This window comes from Canis lupus, chromosome 8 (assembly GCF_003254725.2).
Source record: "Canis lupus dingo isolate Sandy chromosome 8, ASM325472v2, whole genome shotgun sequence".
Taxonomy (NCBI): domain Eukaryota; kingdom Metazoa; phylum Chordata; class Mammalia; order Carnivora; family Canidae; genus Canis; species Canis lupus.
The window spans coordinates 30,378,255-30,402,191 of record NC_064250.1 but is presented as its reverse complement, the minus strand read 5'-3'; the positions used below and the strand labels follow the sequence as shown (position 1 = coordinate 30,402,191).

General features: G+C 41.6%; 1 protein-coding gene across 31 annotated transcripts in view; it reads left to right on the top strand.

Moving 5' to 3' along the window:
• The window catches only part of BMP4 (bone morphogenetic protein 4), a 348,264-nt gene that overhangs the window by 23,452 nt on the left and 300,875 nt on the right, over positions 1 to 23,937 (top strand). For 5 of the 31 annotated variants that reach the window (XR_004818024.2, XR_004818029.2, XR_004818030.2 and 2 more), the window contains exons 1-4: positions 1,107 to 1,311; positions 2,301 to 2,406; positions 20,872 to 20,990; positions 21,974 to 22,147. The exons of 3 other annotated variants lie outside the window; for them this stretch is intronic. The gene's annotated coding sequence lies outside the window, so the exon portion shown is untranslated. Of the gene's footprint in view, positions 1 to 978; positions 1,312 to 2,300; positions 2,407 to 20,871; positions 20,991 to 21,973; positions 22,148 to 23,937 lie in introns of those variants that run through there. 23 more of the 31 variants (XR_004818015.2, XR_004818016.2, XR_004818014.2 and 20 more) reach the window with 13 other exon arrangements.

Below are 23,937 nucleotides of genomic sequence, written 5' to 3'. Positions count from 1 at the left end.
GAAGTAGAGTGGTAAAGGAAGGTCTTGTTGGAAGAAAAGGTGCTTTTTAATAAGGAAATAGATTAAATATATAGATCATATCATACAGATCACAGGAGAAGAGAATTCCTGGCAGAAGGGATAGCAAGTGCAAAGGCCCTGAGGAAGGAGTAGTGTGCCTGGAATGAAGCGAGAGAGGACGAGTAATGGGAGATGTGGTTAGAGAAGTAACAGTAGGCTAGAGGGTTGGGGGCCTTGAAGACCACCGTGAGGGTGGCAGGTTCTACTCTGAGAGAGCTGGAAACCACCAGGGGGTTTTGTGCGGAGGAGTGATATGATCTGGCTCTTTATGGAGTATGTGTGTGTGCCGGGGTGGGGGTCATGTCAGTCCATTTGCATTACTAGAACAAAATACGATAGACTGGGTGGCTGATAAACAACAGAAATGTCTCAGGGTTGTGGAGGTTAGGAGGTCCGAGATTTGGTGTCTGGTGATAAGTGCTTTTTAGTTCATGAAGGGCTGACATCTTATTGTATTTTCACATAGTAGAAGGGGTGAGGGAGCTCTCTGGGGCATCTTTTATAAAGTCACTAATCCTTTGGTAAGGACTCTGCTTTCATGACCTAATTACCTTCCCAGGGCCCCACCTTCTAATACCATCACCTTGAGGGTTAGCATTCCACCATGTGAATTTGGGGGTACACAAACATTCGTACCATAGCAGGGAGGCTGAGGCAGGCACATGGAGGCTTGGCCAGATTTCAGGGGAGAGATGGTGGTGCTGTGGACCAGATGCAGTGAGAAGACGGCAGGTTCTAGATGTGTTTTGAAGGCCAGGCCGACAATTTGCTGCACATAGTGAGGCCTCTGTGAAGTGTGTGTGGGCTGGAGAGTGCTGGAAGAGAGGTTTAACATTTCATTCCCATCCAGCCCTCTTTTGCACAAGAAGATGGCCTTTAGATTTTTAAGATTCTTGTCCTCAGCAAGAGTGTCTGAGGACTGCCTTTGGGGCCATTTCAGGATGTGTGATCAGTTGGGTCTTAATGGGTGAGAAATCCCTTCTGTGGCTGGTCTCTGTGGCTGAAAGTGGATTGTCTTGACTGCCCATCTTCAGGGTCCTTCTGCCATTCACAGATGTGAATGTCCGTGGCCACAGGAAGTGACCTCATAAGCATGCCCTTCAAGCCACACAGGATGGGTCCTTGTGCGACATTCAGCCGTCTCTCTGGTTTACACCAAATTCAACAACTTGTGGCCTGCAGATACTCAGTATAAATAGCTGGAAAAGCCTGACCTTGACAACCTCATTTCTCATTCCTTTCTTGTTACAGGTAATAGAGCTGAAAATGTGGTTTTAATTATAGCACTAATGAAAACTGAAAATCCAGACAGACACTTGACGAACTCTGCTGTGCTTTATATTACATTTGTGCTAACTACAAAGTGCCCAGCTGGGTGTAACATTATCCCCCTTTCCTCGAGCATCCGCCTGACTGAAGCTGTATAATTGATGTGTACTTTGGCAGGAGGTCAGCTTAAAGGGTTTTTTTTTAAGTTTTTTTTTTTTTTTTTTTAAACATCTTTAACGGTATTTGGGGAAGGGAATATGTTTATTACCTGGGCTGGGAGAATATTTCTCTATGTTGTCCGAAACTCCCTGCCCCCATTCCAAACCTCTTCTAGAGCATTCCACACATGCTCTTCAGGGAATTCCATGGCCAGAAGTGACCTTAGGGACTTACTTTAACTTGAAGCCCTGTGCCTTTGTCTTTGCCCTGCTGGGGCAAACCAATGCTTTACCACACAAACCTGTTCGGCTCTCTATTCTTTTCTATCAGCAGGGCATGTTCAGTGTCTATGAAAGGGAGAGTGATGGTGGCCATATCCACATCTGCATGGGCCCATCTGTCCTCACCTGCTAGCCCGTGACTGCCACGTGGCCTCTAAGGGAGTTCCTTAGAGGAGGATTTTGAAGTAACATGGGACATCTAGTTAAATTTGAATATCAGCAAATAATTACAAATTAAAACGTATTTTAAAAACCTTAATTTTTAATTATTCATTGTTTATCCAAAATTCAAGTTTTAGCTGGGTGTTCTCAGGTAGTTTGATTTGTTAAATTTGGCAACCCTACTTTTAGGGTTTCTGAGACTGGACCAGGTTTTCTGCAAGGACTTCTAAAGAATCCTCACCTATGACTTAAAGTAAATCTAAATCTTAACTTGGAGACAATGTAAACTTAGCTCTGTTCTAGATCACTGAAGACTTCTCTTCATATTCTACCTGAATTCAGAAATCAGTCTCTCATCTTGCTCCTTAGGTCACATGGAATGCCATGGTTCTAGAATGACATGGTCTTGTCTACCTCAGAAATAATGAAGGTTCTGCAGAGACCTACTGGTGGTAACGGCATCTTTACTGACTTGGTTGGTGACCCTGGTCAAGCTACATAATATTTTTCCTGTTTAATTTATAATCTTTCCGTTTTTGTTTGAATACTTAAATAGGTATTCTATTTATATTACATGTATTGATTTCAACAAAATATATAGGGTATATAGTAAGAAGTCTCCCTTTCCCTTCCATTGTCCAGCCATCCAGTGCCTTTCTCCGTAGGCAGCAGCTACTATTAATTAATTAATTTTTCCAGACATATTTATGCATATATATGCAAATAAGCACATATTTTCCCTCCTTGTCATTTCTATATAATTGTTAGCATACTATACCCACTGTACTTAACATACTAAAAGCATCTTTTTTTCCTTTACTAGCTCTTTGAGATCTAGTCATATCATGATATAGATAGCTCTCTTATTATTTTTTATGCATAATAATACATTATGTAGATACATTATTTAATCAGCTTCTTTTTTTTTTTTTTTTAATCAGCTTCTTTCTGATGATATTTACACGGGTTCCAAATGTTTGCCGTGAGAAACAACAATTGAGACATACATCATTTTGCATGTATGTGAATATATCTTTGCCTAAATTTCTAGATGTGGAGTTATTGGGCCAAAGAGTACATGCATTTTTAATTTGCCAAATTGCTCTACTAGTTTCCTATTGCTGCTGTAACAAATTACCAGAAATGTGGTGGCTTAAAACAACACAAAATTATTATCCTGTAGTTCCAGAGGTCAGAAGTCTTAAGATCAAGGTGCTGGCAGGGCTGTGTCCCTTCTGGAGGTACTATGGCATAATCCACCTCCTTGTTTTTTCTGGCTTCCAAAGGCTGCCTGCATTCCTCGGCTTGCGGCCCCTCTCCTCCGTCTTTAAGGCCAGAAGGGTAACATCTTCCAATCTTTTTCTCTGATCCTTGCTTCCATCATCACATCTTCTCTGACTCTGACTCTGACTCTCCTGCTTCTCTTGTATAATAATTCTTGTGACTGTATTGGGCCCACCTGGATAATTCAGGATAATCTCCTCATTTCAAGATCCACAATTTTAATCACATCGACAAAGTCCCTTTTGTTGGGTAAGATGACATGGTCACAGGTTCTGGGTTACCATGTGGACATCTTTGTGGAGTCATTATTTAGATTACAATACTTATAGAATTTGTACCAGTTTAAACTCCTGCCATATCCTCACTTGCAATGCACATTCAAATGTTTTGAAACTTGATCAAGCTGGTTGGTTAAATACCTGGTGTCTCTGTACTAAATCATAAGTTGTCTTTCTCTCTCTTTTTAAAAGATTTTATTTATTTGAGAGAGAGAGACAACATAAGCAGGGGAAGAGGGAGAGGGATAAGCAGACATCTTGCTGCACAGGGAACCCTATGCAGGGCTTGATCTTGGGACCATGTTAAATTTTAAGTTGCCTTTCTCTTATTATGAGTAGGTGAGTGTGTGTGTGGGGGAAGCTATCTAGGAGCCATGTCTTCTTTTCTTTTTGAACTTTCCAAATTGTTACTTATTTTCCTATCAGGTTGTCAGTTGGGAAATTATATATTTTAGGGTAGATGATGTTTCTGAGAAACGAACTGCACATTTTTTCTTACCAGTTTGTAATTTGTATTTAAACTTTGCTAATGAAAGTCTTTTGCCATGCAAAAGCTGTTGTTTTTATGTTGTTAAATTTATCAAATATGTTTATGGTTACAAAGGTCTTCTCCACTTCAAGACAATGAAAGAAACATAATTTCTTTTTAAAAATAAATAAGTAAGAAACAACATAGGAACAACATGGTCAATTTTTGTTGAAAAAGTAGAAAATTGGGCAGCCGCGGTGGCCCAGCAATTTGGCACTGCCTTCGGCCCGGGGTGTGATTCTGGAAACCAGGGATCGAGTCCCATGTAGGGCACCCTGCATGGAGCCTGCTTCTCTCCCTCTCCCTCTGCTGGTATCTCTGCCTCTCTCTCAGATCTCTCTGTCTGTCATGAATAAATAAATAAAATCTTTAAAAAAAAAAGTAGAAAATAGGGCACTTGGGTGGCTCAGTGGTTGAGCATCTGCCTTTGGCTCAGGTTGTGATCCCAGGGTGCTGGGATCGAATCCTGCATTGGGCTCCTCGCAGGGAGCCTGTTTCTCCCTCTGCCTCTGCCTCTCTCTCTGTGCCTCTCATGAATAAGTAAATACGATCTTAAAAAAAAAAAAGAAAAATTAGGGGATGCCTGGGTGGCTCAGTAGATAAGTGCATGCCTTCAGCTCAGGGCATGATCCTGGGGTCCCGGGATTGAGTCCCACATCAGGATCCCTGCGTGGAGTCTGCTTCTCCCTCTGCCTTTCTCTGTGTGTCTCGTGAATAAATAAATAAATAATAGCATCTTTAAAAAAGTAGAAAATAAAGATCAACAAGAAGAAAAATAAAAGCCACCTAAAACATGCATTTTATTGTTTATTCTCTGTATGAGTGGTCTACAGATTACAGTATGTTTGCAGGTAGGGGTTGCGCGGTGGGTGTTGGAGCTGGTTTGTGTGGGTTTGTGAGAGTTGTTGAGCCTATTGTAAGCATCTCTATCCAATACCATATTTAGGGGCATCAAGTTGGTAGTTCTAAGCTGATCATGTTGAGAGTGCTTACACCATGGAAATTGACAATCGCAATTGCTAGAAATCAGATCTTTCCCCCTGGAGAACAAATTGTTAAACATTTACCAACATAGTACCAGAGAACTTGTCTAAAAAGTCTTTAAAAAATCCAAGAAATGATTTTACTTAGATTTTTATATTTGAGAGCAGCTGATGTTAGGGATGGCTCACAGGAAGTGTGTGTGTGTGGGGTAGCTTTAGATTGATGGTGCCTTTGTATGCGTGAGTGTGTGTGTGTGTGTGCGCGCGCGCACACACACACACTTACTAAAACATGTATATTAAATTGGTAACCTGCTTTTTTGTCTCCTTAGTGGTATGTTATTGCCATCTTTCAATCTCAGTAAATATTTGTCCAAATCATGTTTTTAATGGTTGCATAGTATGCCACAGAATAATTTGCTGCCTTTGACCAATCCCCCATCTGAGACATTTAGGAAACTTCTGTTTGTCTTGGTTGCTCCCTCTAGTTGGTATGATGTTAGGCTGCTCAGCTCTCAAGGATGTTGAGATATTATCAGTGAGAAAACTTTCAAGAAGTGCTTTCAAATCTATGAGGCCTTTACAGTGCTGGCATCACTATTATAATTGCCCCCAACCAGGCAGGCCTTTTGGGAAATGCCCTGGTTTCTCTTGGTGTAATTGCTCAGGATCTTAGACACATAAATTCTCAAGATGTTTACGGGGCAACAGCAGCTCAGGAAGAAAGAATGCTGGCACTAGAGATGTGGATTCCAAGAGATGGAAGCTCCACCATGAGACAGACAGGGAAGGTGACAATTAAGCCAGAGATAAAAATAAAGAGGATAAATCTCATCAACACACCAAGGGATTTCAGACAAGCCAGTGGGAATGGTGGACTCAGAATGGAGGATGATTAGAGAAGGTATTTTTGGGCTAAGACAAAGTGAGAATGGTGTTTCCTAGTTAGCGTGGGCTTAAAAAGTGTAATGCAATAATTATTTCTCAAAGATAGGAGTATCATTAATTCTATGTTAGATGTTTTGGAGAACTTTTTATTTTTTAAAGATTTTATTTATTCATGAGAGACACAGAGAGAGAGGCAGAGACATAGGCAGAGGGAGAAGTAGGCTCCATGCAGGGAGCCTGACATGGGACTTGATCCCGGGTCTCCAGGATCACACCCTGGGCTGAAGGCAGTGCTAAACCACTGAGCCACCCAGGCTGCCTTTGTGTTTTGGAGAACTTAAGAGAAATGTAAGAAAGAACAGATGGATCGGTTTTAATCAGGGAAAAATTGGAATTTTCCTAAGTTCATAAGCAGCTTTGAACAACCACTTTGCAAAATATTAGTTTGATTTTGTTATGTTTGGCATCATTGGCTACTGAGTGCACTTTTGATGATGGGATACAGGATTGCCACACTCAAGTCAGTTCAGAGCTTTCTGTGACAGTATTTGAACAACATAATTGAGTGGGATTCCCATCCACAAAAGGGAGATAGGTGCTTTGAATTTTTTCAACAAGTACTAAGAAAGAGTATTACTAATAGTGGAATTTTAATTAGTGCCTACACCAAGGCTTTGAAAATAACCTTTTGGTGTTTCCTTGAGCCTAAGGGCACACAGGTACTACCTAGTCAAAATACTTAAGTACACTCTGTGGTTTTTGATTTTTAAAACCTATTGTTGCCACTGGAAGGCAGTGTTGCCTAGTCACTGTGTTCAGCCAAACCAATGGGCGGATCTGAAGACTTGGCCTGATTTTGCAAAGAATCCAAATGAGCCCAAAGAAGTGCTTTTCTCTCTGCTTCTTTTCTGAATCTGGCCAAGATCCTGGGCTGCCCATAAATATACCATCCCTGTTGGATGTTCCCTTGTATTGGGTATGTTGGCATTGATTATGCGAAGTCAGCCTGTATGGATTAAAGTGATGAGACTTGATTCCCTTTGGTCTTCACTTTTTTCAAATGTACAAGGGGATCATCAGCCCTTGCAGTATCACAGCTTCATTAAAGGAAAAAAGCAGATGGTGGAATTTCCATACCATCAGATAAAAGCAACCTAATCAATGACTTACACAGATAACCTTTTGGAAATCTCGCTTTGACTATTATTAACTTTCATTAGAGCAAATTATTTCATGATTATCCTAGATAATTTTTTTTCTGTCACTTAATGTACCTTGTAAAATTCTAGGTCAACCCATGAGTTCTCAAAGGGAATTGGTTCAACAGTTAAATAGTCTTGCTGTATTTTTTTTTGGTTTAGAAGCACTCTTCAGGACTTTAGGGAATATTCTGTTGACTTTTTAACTGTAGACATCTCCTTTTTAGACTATTAATAAAGATCCCTTATCTTTGTTCAGTGCTTTAAAAATGTAAAACATTGGTATATGTTTTCTCCCTGGATTCTCTGGACAGTCTGGTAAATTTGTTAAAGGAGGAATCAAGATTTCCATTTTGATGCTTAGGAAGTAAGTCAAGATTAAGTCCCAGAACCACTTAAGCACCTTCTGGTTCTAAACTGTGCTTTTGCCTTCCCCATCCATACTGCATATAAACAAAGGCTCCTTCATCTTACAAGCCATGATAGTAAGGCTGGAATTGGAGCCTTTTATCCACGATGTTTTTTGTCCTATTTTTCCTCCCTTGGTTCATAGAGAAACATACCTCTTTTTGGTTATGTCAATAAATGGTCAGCACAGCATGATTTTTCATGGACTTAAGGTGAATAAGGGCCTCTATCCATTAAAAGCGTTTCTGCTTCTTAGGAGGCTTTATTCTGAAGAGTGTTTCTGTAGAAACGTTTTTTACTTGAAAGACTATGGATCACTTTTCAAAAGCGGAATTGTCTTATCTGAAATACATTCCTACCTGTGCTGAAAGACACAGGTATAATCAATGCCTTGATCGTACGGACAATCTTTATCAAAAGTGCCTTAGATCCCGAAAAGCCTGAGGGGACGAGAAAGACAGAGATTGAGAGAGAGAGAGAGAGAGAGAGAGAGAAAGAATGAGAGAGAAATCGAAAGAGAGAAGAGTGTTTTACTAGTGTCTGAATGTGATGAGAAGCTTGGTCCTCTCATAGACCAGGTGCAAAGGAAGGTTTTAGCAAACTGCCTCCAAATCCCTCTAATCCTTCCCATGTTTTCAGCATCAGATAATTAATATATTTCTAGATGCAGGGCACTTTAGTTCAATTGGTCACTTTATGTTCTGCAGTATCTTAGGTTTAGTGTCATTTTGAAGATTGAAAGCTAGAATCTACTAGGCAGTAAATTAGTTAATGAGGATACTTTTATTATAATGACTATCAAAATGGATTGAAAATTAAATTCACCTTCCTCACTGCCCTCCAGCAAAATTCATCAATGAGGAACAGTCCCCTAGAGCCTGCTTAGAAAAATCCAGGTCAGATTTACCAGTGGTAATGCAGACACAGTCTATAAGTATCACTAGGTAGCATCATTGTATTCTTGAATAATCTAGCTCCGTGCAAGATGTGTTTTTGAGGAGACTAGAGAGATCATAGTTGGTGCTCTTCCTTTTATGTTAACGTTATATGATAGGGGAGTTTCTCACATTGCGCCCAAACCGTTAAATAATATATCACAAATATATAACTTATAATTTAAAATTTAAATTTTTATACCAAGATGATTGTTGATTCACATGCAGTTGAAAGAAATAACAGAGAGACCCAGTGTACATTTAGCCCAGCTTCCCCCAGGGGTAACATTTTGTAAAACCCTAGTATAGATCACAACCGGGACATTGATATTGATACGATCCACTGATCTTGTTCAGATCTCTAAGTTTTGCTTGTACAAGTGTGTGTGTGTGTGTGTGTGTGTGTGTGTACACGGTTTAGTTCCATACAGTTTTATTACTTACATAGATTCGTATACCTACTGCCACAATCAAGACACGAATAATTCCATCACTACCCCCTTCCCCCCCAATTCCCTAACCCCTGGCAACCACTAATCTATTCTCCATTTCTAAAATTCTGTCATTTCAAAAATGTTATATACATGGTATCATACAGTGTGTAACCTTTTATAGCTGCTCTCTCTCTCTCTCTCTCTCTCTCTCTCTCTCTCTCTCTCGGTGTAATTCCCTGGAGATTCATCCAAGTTATTTGTATTCCATGGTATTGATGAACCACGATTTGTTTAACTGTTTACTTGTTGAAGGATATCTTTGCTGTTTCCAGTTTTGGATTATTATGAATAAAGCATCTTTGAACATTTGTATGTGAATTTTGTGTGAGCATTTTCATATCTCTGGAATAAATTCCCGACATATATAATATTTTTAAGAGTAACAGGAGTAGTAGAATTTTTATGCTACTTTCTTGGAGATATATTCTCCTAAAAGATGATCCATTTTAGTTTGTATGGTGACTCCAGACTTGTAAACAGATATTGTAGACATATATACGATTTTTATACTGTTCTAGGTGAGAGTTTTTATGCATGAAAATAATTTGAATTTCATTCATTCTATGGCTATTTCATGGGGAGATGAGGTTAAGGACTTTTAAAAAAAGGATGTAGAGGCTGAGTTATCACTTCCTGTTTTGCCTTCCCACCTCTAAACTCTCCAGTTATTTAAGTATCTCTTTGTTGCCATGTAATCATGTGTTTACACACCAGAGTCCCCACCCTGGTGGTCTCTCAATTCCTTGAGAGCTGAGCTCCTGTCTGAATCATTTCAGATATTCCCAGGGTAGATATTTAGTAAGTATTTCTAAAAGAATACATTTCTTTTTTGCATAGGATAATTTGTAAGTCATCATCATATATTTAAGTGTCATATAGCTAATTTGATAAAAAGAATGTTACCTTAGTATCTTCTAATTATGCTAATATGATCTTATACAGAGAAGGAACTCCTGACTATGAACATGCTTTGGAGAACATTGGAGAGTGGTTTAATATTTGTTACGATAAAAGGAATTTATTAAGGACAAAAGTGATATAATCCAGTATTTCACATGAGAGAAAATAGATTAAGAATTCAACCCTTCCTGGGTAATGTCAAAAAAATGACATAATTCAACATTAAGACCAGACCTGAATTTTGTAGTGAGATTAGTGCATGTGTGACATTTAAAAATACTCTACATTTTGATAGTTGGAAGATATTTAACATTATTTTAATTCAGGTTTATATGAGATATGATTTCAGTGACACTCCTTGGAGACTACAGCCATCATGGTAGAAAGAGTATCAGAAGTCTAGGATAATTTTACTTTACCATCAATGCCTTGAGTTTGATATTTTCTTTTAAATTTTGTGATGAATATTGCATTTATGGTATTAACACCATAGCCTTTATATAGTACATTGCTTTGGTCCTCCACTCAAGATGATAAGGCCCAATGGTCCTGGAGCCCAGAGTCTAGATTTATTTATACAAATAAGTTTAACAGTGAAATATCTATATCATAAGAAAAATATTAACACAGGCCAGTGAAATGTACAAATAATTATTCAGTTTTAAAACAATAAATGTGAACTTCTCTCATAACTCTTATGGGGATTTCTAAAAGCAACAATAGTTAAGAATTGTCCTATTGCTACTTCTACTAGGCATATGTATATATATATATATATAGCTGCCAAATGATGGAACAATTAGGAAAATTAGGTTTTGAGTTCTATAAAAATTTAATTATCTGAAGTAGTCAATACACTCCTGCATGATCTGATATGAATGTTGTCTTTTTCTTTTAACTTTAGCAAATTTTATATCAAAGACATTATAGGTATCCTCCTTATGTGAAGATCAGAGAAAAATTTGAAACTCTTCCATTCTTGACATTTTTCTTATTCTATTTTGGAGAGTTTACAGTAGCAGGCTAATATGTGATATTGTTTTAGAAGCAGCAGCAATTTATAGTTTGGTTGAAGCAAGTTCTTGTAATAATGACAGGCACGGTTCAGCACTAATCCATGGGGATCTATGCAACATGGCAAACAATACACTTTCCAAGACGTGTTTGAATTATGAATCCAATGGTGGGCGGTCTCTAAGTTCTGTGCAGAATAGCTTTGGTGTGAGTTGATGGAGCATTTTGTACCTGGGATTCAGAACTTTTATGAAGGCCAATACCCTGAAACTCATTCAAGCAATAAATTCACTTGTCTTTGAGTTTACAAGGCAATAAACAGTGAAGGCCTTTGACCTTAACATTTACTGAATACATTTGCAGCAGTTGTGTTTATTGACAACTATTTATAGGGAAGCGTTGGGTACTGAATTTGTTAAGGGGAGGGGAAGAACAATTTTCCTGGTCTTTAAAAAAAAATAAAAATGATGAATTTAATTTTTGGCTATTGGATTTTCAGCTTTGGAGTTGAGATTTGATTCTAACTGTGTACCAGTCGTGCTTCAGGAATTTCTTTCTTTATAATAAAATTTAAAGAAGACTCATAGGGGAGAGGACTAACACTGGAATAAGTGTTTGCTCATTCCATTCACTGGGTATTCCACACTTTGAAAGGAAGACAGAAGAGAATGGTACAGGTGTTTTAAGATCTCCCCCTCCTCCCACCACAGATTCACTGGATGTCACGGAGCAAGTAACTACTCTTCTGTATAAACAAACAGTTACATGGAACAATTATACTGTGGATCCACAAAGATGTTGGGGGAATTTACTAATCCCAAGTATATTCTGCATTTTCAGTTTGATGGGTTACAAACATGAAAGTAAGAGAGGAATCCTTTTTCCTGAAATAATGACTATCACAGAAAGGGCAGCCTGCAGTTCTTGTTTTATTCCTGAAAGTTGGGAGAGGTTACTGTTGGTCCACATTGCAGGGGAGGGTGGGAACTTGGGTGCAAGGCAATCAAAGAGTTTTGCTTCAGTTAGAGGGTGAGTCCATGGTGCTGGCTGAATCCGAAAAGATGCTGCAAGCACCTGGGGTGTGGGGCATGAAGCAACTGTACTGGGGAGGTCACTTTCTGCAAGGAGATTCCTTGGAGTTAAGTTTTTGCCATAGACTTGGACCACAGTTACTTCTTACCGTGAGGAAGCACAAGTCTATAATGGCCCTGGAAATCAGGGACCCCCTTCTAATTATACTTTTTTTTTTTTTTAAAGATTTTATTTATTCATGAGAGACACACAGAGAGAGGCAGAGACATAGGCAGAGGTAGAAGCAGGTTCCCTGCGGGGAGCCTGATATGGGATTCGATCCCAGGACCCCGGGATCACCACCTGAGCCGAAGGCAGGCGCTCAACCACTGAGCCACCCAGGCATCTCCTGATCATGCTCTTTGAACACGTTTGAAACAGGGATAAACCCCTTGCTGATTTTGGTGGGGCTCATGTCTTGGAGAACAAGACGTGCTGATCATTATCTTAACATCTGGTGATGGTGGGAGTACTTGAGGGGGCAGTTAACAGAGTCCATCCCTTCTAGATTCCACGGTAATACTGACACCACACTGCAGAAGAATTCTGCAATAACAGCACTTGGCAGCCTTGCAGTTAGCTTGAAAAAAACCTCAGTTTGAAAATTCTTCACAGGCTTTCTTCTCACTGAAGGAGCAAACTGCAAAGTAAACAAAAGAAGTATGAGTTCTTTGGGTCATGTTGTTGCTTTTTATTGGACAGTGTATCTGTGGATCCACTCCATTGAGGTCTGGACTGTATTTTTGCCCACTGGCTTGAATGTGGGTTTGCTTACGTGTCTGTTTTAACAAGTTGTGAAAGAAAAGTATGTTTCATCCGCTTGTTGAGGGAAATCGGGTAGGATCTGTCTGGGTTGGTTTAGTTAGGTAAATTTGGTTGTTCTGGCATCAGCAGCTAATGGTTCTGCTTAGCTCTGCCTAGTAAAAAAGACATGTTGCAATTGCACTGGCTACCACCCTCTTACAAATGTGGTCATTGTTCTGAGGAGGGAGGAACGGTGTGAATGTCTTGGGACAATTCACTCATTAAGACCAGAAAGGTGATTCCCAGAGCAGGTGCTCCTGTTAGAATTCAGTTGGTGAGGTTAAGGACCAGTAATGGACTCACTTGTTACTTTCTGGGGGTTTATCTTTTTCATGATGATCCCGTATCTGGTAAGCATTTAATTATATCAACTTTATAGTCATATTCAGAATAACATTTCAATAGGGCATGTCCCATTGAAATTAATTTCATCTCGATTTAGTTGTTTTGGTGGCATGACTCTGGCCTGTAATTGAAGACAACGGTCCCTGCTAAGTCATGGTGTTGGGCAATAATATTTGTTGGGCAAAGCAAGTCGCTGCTTTCCAAGGTTATCATGTGTAATTCCTTTTCCCAGTTCAAGAACATATCTTGTTTTAAACAACTTTTTGAAAGGCAGCCAAAGAAAAGGTTGGCTCAGATATGCCCTTACCAGCCCTGTTTATGGGATACAGTGTTCCACTTCTTGGAGGAAGATGATAAAGCAAAGCTGGCTTGGGGAGGTGTGTAGGAATATGTGTTCATGTATTTCAATTCCATGTGTAAGAGTAAAGCCCAAAGGGAAAGAATAAAAGGACTGTTGATGACTATCTCATATTCAGTTACAGGTACTGAGGTAAGAGTGAAGTTCTAAGAGTCCTTAGTGAGAAGTGTACATTCGCAAGAGCCATCGAACAGAAGACCAAATGGCATTACTTCTGGTGGATTGAAGCTGCAGCAAGAACGGGAAAACCAGTTTGAAGAAGATTTGGAGGACTTCTGCTTTCTTTCCTGTCCATTCTTATCAAATATGCAGGCAAACAATATGATTTTCTTTGAAAGCCAGTTTCTCAGGGGAGGCAGAATTGTTTTTATGATTCAGCTGATCTCCTACTAACTTCAGGGCACTCACCTCAAAGAAAAAAACCAAAAAACCAAAACAAAACAAAACAAAAAAACACCAAAAAAACGGGAAGCCGAGCTCCCTGAAAAAATGAGGAACTCCCTGAAACAACTAGGAACTTCCCAGAAAGCGGTGCAGTCAGCCTTGTGTTGGAAACAAACAGAAAACAAATCCGAAGGCTGCGGAAACCTGTTTGTTAAGCAGGGAGGGGAAATGCCCTTAGCCAGACAGTCTAAACACAGGAATGCTGGGCTGGAGATCAGATCCACAATCGGAAGGGGAGAAGAGGCTGATAAGGCTGCAAAGAAAGCAGCGTCAGTCACCAAAATTGGTTTCAGGGGTAAAGTGAGGAGGGCCAGGATGTTTGTGATACGATCACATTGTGCCGCTAAATCCTGGCATACACCGCGGGAGCTGTGAGTAAGAGACACTGTTCCAAGCACCCGGCTTGTGTGGCTCTGGAGCCTACCCAGGTGTGCAGAGGTGTGCAGAGGTGTGCAAGGAGACCCATCCCATTTGCTGTGAGGGAGTCTTCCTCATTCTCAGCGGGGCGCCCCGGGTCAATGCCAACCTGTTAGAGGTCTCACTGGGGTTACGGATGATCCAGTCATGGGCTCAAGACATGCAAGGCTCATTGGAGGGGAGATCACTTTTGGTGACATGGGAACTTTCTATGGCATTACTTAGCCCTTCATCAAATGTAGGTGGACTTCAGTTAGCTCCAGGATGGGATGTTTTCATGCCTCTTTTTCTCCTTTCAGTTTCTTGGAAGGGTCATCTTTGTGGGGTAGATGACAACGCTGAACATGTCCTGCGCGTTTATGAGTTTCTAGGATTCCAGCTTATGGCCCCATAATGACGAGAGGTGAAACTTGGAGAGTCCCCAGATGTGCCTGAGGCAGTCGTGCGAGCCAGCCCCATCACCCTGCCCGGCTGAACGTTTGGGACTCGCTTTGTCACTTCTGATTCTGCCCACTGAGGGCACGGAAGCGAAAAACCACCTGCTGGGGATTTGGACAAGGCTAAAATGCATTTCAAGGTGTCCCGAAGCTTGTTTTTGGAGACTCTGAGCGTAGTGCTGCTGACGGGGAGGCGTTCAGGTGTCCACATGTGGAAGCCGAGTATTGCTGCTGAGTGGGAATTGTCAGTAAGTGCAAACCAGTGGCAGGCTACCTTAGCCTTTTTTCTTGTTCAACATTAATCTCAGGACTACGTTTATAGGCTGATTCCAGATGTGGTTGACTCCAGGGCTGAGTTTTCGGAGGTGACAGGTGGTGTGTTTACTTCAACATAAAGAAGGTCAAATTGTATTATAGATTGCAGGGCAAATGTCTGCCTGTCCCCTGGGAGTGCCTGACGGATCATTTGGCTGCAATCTGGCCCAGAAGCTGGAGGAGAGAGTGCTCCCTCCTGGGAGGAGTGAAGAGATGTTGTTCTCAATGGCTTCGATAGAGGTCGCAGCTTGAAAGGAAAGTGCTAAGTGAGGGAAGTGAAATACGAGCTTTTAACTTGGTGTCCCCCGGGGTCATTCCTCTCCGTGCCCCACTCTGAGCTGCTGGCTGGCTCTTGGTGGTGTTATTCTGCAGCCATGGTATTTGGTGAGCTCTGTTTTTAGGAACACTTAATTGGTTTGACCTGCCCCACTGCTTCTTACATGAAGGGGAGCATTCCAGGAATAGAGCTTGAGTCTCCTGCCTCTCAAACTTGGGAAATGTACAGACCTCTTTAAAGGGACAACAATGTCTTCGTGCATTCCTGGTGTTGACTTACATCCTTTTTATTATTGTATTCTATATGTGCATCAAGTTGGACATATATTCCCGATGCCTACAAAACAAATACTGTTCAAAATAACCACATCAATCAAATAGAGTGGATGGTGTCGTTTTGCTCAGTCCAAATCCCTTGTTCATGGTAGAAGCACAAACTTGAGATCCAGTCCTGTGGTTAATTTGTATTTGTAACTTCGGCGATGCTAGTGCTCAGATTTTTTGTACATGCAAGTGAATCGTAGGAAAAAAAATTAGTAACTTCAAGGCATAATTTGTAAGCTTAGGAAGGTCAGACCTCATATTAATCTACGATTGGCTGGAAACAAATTTTTCAAATGCCAATTAGAATGAGGCATTAGCTAATTGTGTGAACATAACTTCTGCACTACAAAGTGAGATTAGCATCACAATGCATTGAAATCTGCATCAAATGAGTGTCTGGTTCAAAGACTGTTGGAAGTGGGACTAGAAATATTCTTTTGGGGTTATTTGCTAATATATGCAGGTAACAAACTGGTGCAGATAATTCTATACGACGACAGGGGCCACCAATGCATTAACGCACATTATAAATGGAATACAGACTATTATAACCAAGGTCCTTTTGAGCACTCTGTGTCTATATTACTATGTGCCTTGTGATGGCTCAAGTTCTCCTCAGTGTTTTAAAATGTGAGATACTATCAGAGTGTCCTGTGTGGATCACATACTGTGGAGAGGCAGGAGCAGGCTTGGTCATCTCAGGGAAGGATTCGCTTGTGAGGCACCGGCAAGATGATTCTGAATTTGCTTATGTAACTAACCATGGTTATCATGTGGAAAAAAAAAACCAAAAACCTTAAAAATTCTTTTTTTTTTAAAGATTTTATTTTTTTATTCATGAGAGACACAGAGAGAGAGAGGCAGAGACATAGGCAGAGGGAGAAGCAGACCCCACCCAAGGAGACCGATGTGGAACTCAATCCTGGAATTCTGGGATCACACACTGGGCCAAAGGCAGACGCTCAAACACTGAACCACCCAGGCATCCCTAAATTAAAAATTCTAATACAGTGCGATAATCGATAGATGGCAACATCCCACATGTCCAAGAGATAAATGAATAGACAAAATGTAATCTACACATACAACAATATTATTCAGCCTTTAAAAAGAAGGAAATTTGGGGGCACCTGGGGGGCTCAGCAGTTGAGCGTCTGCCTTAGGCTCAGGTTGTGATCCCATGGTCCTGGGATCGAGTCCCACATTAGGCTCCCTTCAGGGAGCCTGCTTTGCTCTCTGCCTATGTCACTGCCTCTCTGTCTGTGTCTCTCATGGATGAATAAATAAAAATCTTTTTTAAAAATGAAAAAAATTAAAAGAAGGAAATTTGGACACATGCTACAGCATGGACAATTGAAGACATACTCAGTGAAATCAGCTAGTGACAAGAAGATAGCTATGATATGATTCTGCTGTGAGAAGTACCAAGAGTAGTCAAATTCATAGATACACAAAGCAGGATGATGGTTGCCAGGGGCTGGGAGGGGAGGGGAATGGGGAGCTTATTATTTAGGAGGTTTGGAGTTTCAGTTTGGGAAGATGAAAAACAGTTCCTAGAAGTTGGGTGGTGGTGACAGTTGTGCAACAATGTGAATGTACTCAATGCTACTGAACTGTGCATTTAAGCGTGGTTAAAGTGGTACATTTTATGTTACAGATACTTGACCACAATAAAAAATTCTACTGCAGCAAGTTCAGTAACCCAGGAACTCTGTAGTCTCTGGAACGTGGTTGCCCAACATGAGTTGGGGCACCGGAACTGGTCCGCTGTCTTCAGTGAAATACAGGAAAGACAAGCTGTTGCATTAGGGTTTCATAAAACTAATTTTATCAATTTAAAAGGTTTTCATTTATTCTAGGCTTAGTTTATGCAACTTTGGTTTGGTTTTTTGTTTTTTGTTTTTGTTTTTTTGAGGAAGGAGTGCTTAAAATCTTCCTTTTGTGAAATGAACAGAGTGGCAGTTGGTAATGATTGTTATTCTTTAATGCACCTACTTGGCAAAATAAGTAGTTGGGGATACCACGTTTCTGCCTCCAATTAAAAGTTTATTTTAAAAACTGGTTAGTAAGATCTGAAATCCTGAGAACTGCTGCTTTTTAAAACTGGCATGTGGTCCTGTTATTCCTTCTCATTTTGATGGCTACACTTACTCAAGGTGCATTGAACAAGAGAAAAATTATAGCTTAGCATTCTAGAGCCAGATTCCAGCATCTCCCTCAGTGACCTTTGCAAAACATAAGGACCTATACAGATGTACGCTGTTGCTAACTCTCTTTCCATATTTATTGAACACCTATGGTAGGCCTGGGGAAACAAGATGAATAAGGTTTGGTCCCTGCCGTGGAGGAGCCCGTGGCCCAGCAGGGGAGGCAGTCACACAACTAACTATAACCCAGTCTGATAAATTCTGTCACAAAGAGATGGACAGTGCGCTATGGGAGCACCAAGGAGGGGGTAGTAAATGGTAACATTACCCCAATGTTTTACAACTTTTATAGTAAGGAAATATATTGTTTAAGACTTGGAGTCAAACCCTTCTGGCTGAGGCATGGGCCCATTTCCCCTCATGTTGACCCCAGATTAGAAAACAAATCATCCCACCAGGGCAGCAGCGGATTGTGAATTCAGGGTGAGGGTCTGTGATGGAAGGCGAGTTTGGGGGACGAAGCATTTATCTAAGCTTGAACATGTTGGAGGGAAGAGTTAGGGGCTCATTTGTCAGGTGGATCAGACAGGAACCCGGGTGGCCCAGGCCCCAGGGGACAGAGTGAGGCAGGAAGGCTCCATGTCAAACCCATGCAGGGAGCCCAAAAGGCAAGGGGCAGGAGGACAGTTGTGGTGCAATGTTAAGAACGGAGTTGATCACTATAATGAGGGGAATGGCTCCACTGACAGTACAGTTGACCCTTGAACAACACACGTTTGAACTACACAGGTCCAATCATATGAGGATTTTTAACAATACAGCACTGTACATGTATTTTTCTCTTCCTTATGACTTTCTTTTCTTTTTTTTAAGATTTTATTTATTTATTCATAGAGACACACAGAGAGAGAGGCAGAGACACAGGCAGAGGGAGAAGCAGGCTCCACGCAGGGAGCCTGATGTGGGACTCGATCCCCGGTCTCCAGGATCACACCCCAGGCTGCAGGTGGCACTAAACCACTGTGCCACCGGGGCTGCCCTCCTTATGACTTTCTTAATAGGATTCCTTTTCTCTGGTTTGCTTTATTGTGAGAATATGGTGCCTAACACATAGTACACACAGAATGTGTTTCATAACTGTCTTTGTTATCGGTAAGGCTTCCAGTCAACAGTAGGCTATTGGTAGTTAAGTTCTTGGGGAGTCAAAAGTTATACATGGATTGTCAACTGTATGGGGAGGTCAGTGCTCCAACCCTCTGTGCTGGTCACGGTCAGCTGTATTTATTGAAGGCTTACTGTGTTATAGGCGCCATGCTAGCGTGTATTCTTTGATAATCTTCAGAAGGATGCTGGGGATAGTAACACTGTTGTTATCCCCATTTTACAGATGAGGTAATTGAGACCTAGAGGGGTTACTAATTGACCCCAAATCATGTAAGTAGGACATCCTAGAGGCCGAGTCAGGGCTTGACTCTAGGCTTGCAGGACCCCAAAACTCATCCTTTCCAGTCCAACGTTTCACGCAGGTGCCAGCACACTTTCACCTTCCAACTGAGTGTCTCCAGCTGGATATTCCACCGGCACTTCAAATTTAATGTGTGAAAGTAAAGTTCATGACTCTTTTGTCTGTTCCAGTGAGCATCCCTGCTTCTCTCCTCTTAGGCCTCCCTTAGAACCTCGGCTTGTTCTTCTCCCTTCCCACTTCTTGCTTGCCACATCCAAATGATTGCCAGGTTTTGTTGGTGCCCGACCCACACTCCATTCCTGTTGCTTGTCACCTCCTAATTTGTCCTACCCTGCTAGTCTCTGCCATCTCCAGTTAACAAGAAGGCTGCTGCCAGATAAAGCTTCTTCTAAAGCTCAGCTCTGATTATATTATTCTCTGCTCAAAAGTTAATATATGAATAATGGCAGTGGGTTACTTCCTGTGGACTCAAGAGAATGTTCAACCTCCTTAGTTAATCATTTGAGACTTTTGATGATAGTCTTCAGGCCACCTTTCCAGTGTTAAATCTCATGAAGTTATCTTCACATCTGTTGTTGCCCCTCACACCCTTTTATCCCAGGCCAACTCTTCCTGATGCCTTACCTCTGTGCCCTTATTTATGTGCTACTGTTGCCTGCATTGTGCTCTCTGTCACCTCAACCTGCTGATGTGACACCTCAAATTGTTGTTCCAGTGGCCACTTCTTCCCTGAGACTCCCCTCTCACCCTGCTGGAGGTGACCTGCTGGTTCTAGTCACATAACCAATACTTTAGATGCTCCCCCAAATTCCTCTCAAGAAGTAACTCCAACCTCAACCATGTTTTATCTATCTATCTATCTATCTATCTATCTATCTATCTATCTATCTATTTAAGAGAGAGAGAGTGAGTGAGTGCAAGGGGGAGGAGCTTAGGGAGGAGAGAGAGAATCCTGAGCAGACACCCTGCTGAGGGCAGAGCCTGAAGTCAGTGACACTGAGATCAGGATCCTGAGATCATGACCCTGAGATCACGACCTAAGCTGAAATCAAGAGTCAGACGCTTTAACCAACTGAGCCACCCAAGTGCCCAATCCATATTTTGTCTCAGGTTTCACTTGCTGCTTTTATGTCACACTGTCTTTCTTCTTCTTCTTCTCTTCATTCTTTTACTCTGCCAAAAACTGTTCCATCTTTTAGGATTAAGTCAACTCTCTCCAATCACCTTTGAAATTCATTTATACTTATTTCAAGGATTGGTGTTATATATATTTTCTAAAAATATTCTTATAGCCTCTGCCACTTACATTTTGGCAATTTAATTTTGTGATTATTTGTCCTTGTCCTATATTCCCTAGTCATCTCTTTGCTGAATGCAGGGACCTTGTGTGGTACAACATCAGGGCTCTAACAACAGTAGCCTGTATGAATGGCATTCTCTGGAGTTGAGCAGTCCTCAGCCTGCTCAACAGTATGTGGCAGCCCTGGTTGTGGACTCATTAAAGTCAGGTGCACGTTTGGCTGACATCTGATCATTTTGTGAGTCATCATGGGCTCATTAGGACCTTGTAGTATCTCTAGAAGGGTAGAATGTGAAGCAAATCGCATGCTGGTCTCTTCTCATAGGGCTTCAGGAAAGCAGGCTCCTGTTTGGACATCCAGCCCTTGTCTGATCTGTTACTGCACATGCAGAGACTCCACAGACTGTCGATGTGAGCCCTGGGAGCCCGAGAAACCACTTGCAGGTGCTTAATTTCACATTTGGGTATTCAGATTGGCACCAAGAGGAGAAAATACTTGGAATCCAACAGGATTGTCAATTATGAGAAGTTAGTTGTGGCTTATTGTGTCAAAACTATGTGCTTGTTTAAGCCCTGGGTACTATGGTGATCGGTCCTGTGTAAACACAAAGACAAATAACATTTTATATTAGTCTACCACCTGTGCCTGTCAAGTCACCTAATTGCCCCTTCATAAGCCTACTTCTTGTAGAATAAATGTACCAGGCAGCATAATGAGATGTTTCCCCTTCGAGCATTGGGATTGCTTACTCCCACTTGGGATGCCCAGCCTTCTGAATGCCACGGCAACAAGGGATGGGGGCTTTCCTGCGGAGGAGTCGTGGTGTGCAATTTTCTTGGAACTCGTCATGAGTTTGAAAGGAAAAATGACCCAGAGGAGGACAAGCAAGAAGAGACAGCCCATTAGCAGCCGAACCATATGACAAAGTAAAAAGCAACTTCGGAGCTGTCAGCACAGCAGCTGGGGGAACAGGCCAAGAAGCCAGATGCTGCTGCTGAAAGACTATTTTCCACAAGGTTTGGGCCTGTGATGTTCATCTCGGCCCCATGTGTGGCCCTGGGCATGGGGCTTTATTGCTGGATAAAATAACAAAGGCAGGGAGAGGGGGGAATTGCGTGCATGCCTGGGGGCTGACTTATAAAGTTAAGGCAGACAATAAGGAATGGAAAACGACCTTCCAACACTATCAGGAATTAGAACTCTGTACATACCTCTCTCTAAGGGGTTTGTTTATTTGGAAGGCGACCTAACACGTGGCATATTTTAACTTGAAGCTAGGTATCAGGTTGGTGACATCCCACCGCTAGCTCATTGAATCAGACACATTCTAGCCTTTTCTTTTGTGATCCCCAGAATAGTCACATATGTGAAGTCTTCTGCTATTGATCTTTGTGTCAGATAAGTGGATTTTTTTCTCATTTTACAGATGAATGAACTGAAAAGAACCTTACCTGCTTAAAGAAATGGGATGTGGCTCGCTTAAAGTTATTCCATTTGACATCTCCAGGCATAGACCTTCTGGAGTGCTGAAGCTTTGTCTTTAGGGCTTACTCCTGGACTGCATCCTCCAGCTTTCTCTCTCAACTTCTTCACTCTTCAGGTTCACCTATTTCCATCACCTGTTCTCTCCCCTCCCCACACCCTGGACTACTGATATAGGAAACCAATATATCTCCTTTCATACTCAAAAGACTACTGGAACATTCATTTCTTGATTTCCTGGAAGAGCAAAGCATTTTTTTAAAAAAAGATTTTATTTATTTATTCATGAGAGACACAGAGAGAGGCAGAGACCTAGGCAGAGGGAGAAGCAGGCTGTCTTTGGGGAGCTAGTTGTGGGACTTGATCCCAAGACCCGGGATCATGACCTGAGTCAAAGGTAGATGTTCAATCCCTAAGCCACCCAGGTGCCCTGAGCAAAGCATTTTTAAAAAATAAGAATATTTGTACTGGGAAAAATTTCTGGAAACAGGCTGGATAGATAGTTAAAATCATCTTGAAGTGTGAGGAAATGATTCCTTATGCATCAGGCAAATGAAACAGGAGAAGATAAATTGTAGAAATCCAGCTTTGTTCATTTCCTGAAGTTTTTTGGGGGGATGAAAGAACTTTGCCATCATATTTCTAGGGTGTCCACTCTTGGTTTATTCATCCCCTGACCCCCAATGAAAGAGAGCAGATGTAGGACAAATGAAAAATATCAGGTCATCTAAAACTCAGATACCCTGTAGCTGGTATTGCAGTGTGGTTCTGCCTCGACACATTTGTATAGGGCTGGGGAAAGTTTGAAGATCTTGGGGTTTGCTGGCCAGGTCACTGAGGCTGGGGTGAGGGGATGAGTTTTGAATAGGCATAAGTAGGAGATGTTCTCCCCATTGGGTTTTTTTTTCTTGCTTTCTGAGGTTTTCTTCTGTTTTGGAGCAATACGAAGTTCTCACTACCTTAGCTTGAGTTCTCTCCATAAAGCAAAGTCAGAGAGAAGGGCTTGTGTGGAGGTAGTTTATTTCAGGAAGTATCTCAAGGGAATAGGGGAGAGAGAGAGAGAGAGAGAGAGAGAGAGAGAGAGTTGGGAGGGTTGGGAATAGTGACAGGGAAAGAGGGAAGCCAAGGTAAGGTGCATCATCGAGCTGGTCGCCACCTTGGGCAATCGGGACTCAGTTCATTGGGAGCTCTATGAGGAGCCATGGAAAATGCACCTCAGGATTACCTGCCTAAGACAGAAGTGGGGACCATTCGCTCACTGGTTCCCATGCTCTATAGGTCAAAATTTGTCCTGTGGGCTTAACTTCCTCGAACTTCCATGTTTGTGAAATGTGAGTGATAAGATATCCCATGCTGCCATGTCAGAGAAGCCTCCCAGACAGAACATGAGAGACTGTGGGTGCAGTCAAGGCCAAGCTGCTGTCAGGTGTACCTGTATGGCTGATTGTCACAGCGATGGCTTGAGTAAAAGTTGGGCTGAGAGGACCTACAGGGGAGCTAGAAGTATCTGACAGCTATGCCTCCATCTAGATGTGACCCTGGCATCACAAGGTGGCCTTGAAATTCAGAGCAAAGCACGGTTTTTGGGCAGATGGTAGGCCCTCCACAAGACTGGTTTGTATTCCATCTGATTCATTGATTTTTCTCTGAAATTCGCCCTGCTGTAGGATTATAGGATGCTCTGCTTTCCCCACATTGGCTTTAGACACAGGATGGAATGGGAATGTGGCCTCGTGTTGGACAATCATTTTCTGCATAGCCTGGTGGATGAGTCAGGGTCCCAGCAGACACCAATGGCATATTCGAGAGGGCAAGCCAAGAGAAAGGTTTAGGTACACAGGTTTGGGTACAGTTAAGGGAAGCCAGCAATATTGGAAAACCTTACCACAATTAGCCTGCAAGAATGAG